The following is a 439-nucleotide window of genomic DNA, read 5'->3' on the forward strand; positions in this document are numbered from 1 at the left end:
TGAGAACAGGGAAGTTTGGCTGCTCTGGAAAAATTTCTCGGTGTTTGTGTTTTTAGCGCTCTTTCTGCCCACTTCTTTTCTCTCTTTCTCAACTGCAAGCCCTCCCTTGATATTCTCCTGTGTTTAAATCTATTTGCACCCCTTCAGCAATGGCAACGATGGTCTGCACTTCGTCTGAAGCTTCTTACAGTGGCGTTCAAGGACTTGTGCAAAATTAGTTTTCATGTCATCTGCATTTTCAATAACTACTTCCAGCAAGGTGCTGCAGTACCATGTAATGGAGAAGTATTACAGCTGTCTCCCCTTTGATCTGGATTTACAAGTACCTGAAGGATGAACAACACAGCTTCAAGAAGAAGGAATGTTCTCTATAGCGCAATGCAATGACTCATCACCTTCTGCAGCTCTTCCCAGTTTTCCAAAAACTATAATCTTTCCC

The sequence above is a fragment of the Apaloderma vittatum genome, unplaced genomic scaffold (assembly GCF_000703405.1).
Source record: "Apaloderma vittatum isolate BGI_N311 unplaced genomic scaffold, ASM70340v1 scaffold37713, whole genome shotgun sequence".
Taxonomy (NCBI): domain Eukaryota; kingdom Metazoa; phylum Chordata; class Aves; order Trogoniformes; family Trogonidae; genus Apaloderma; species Apaloderma vittatum.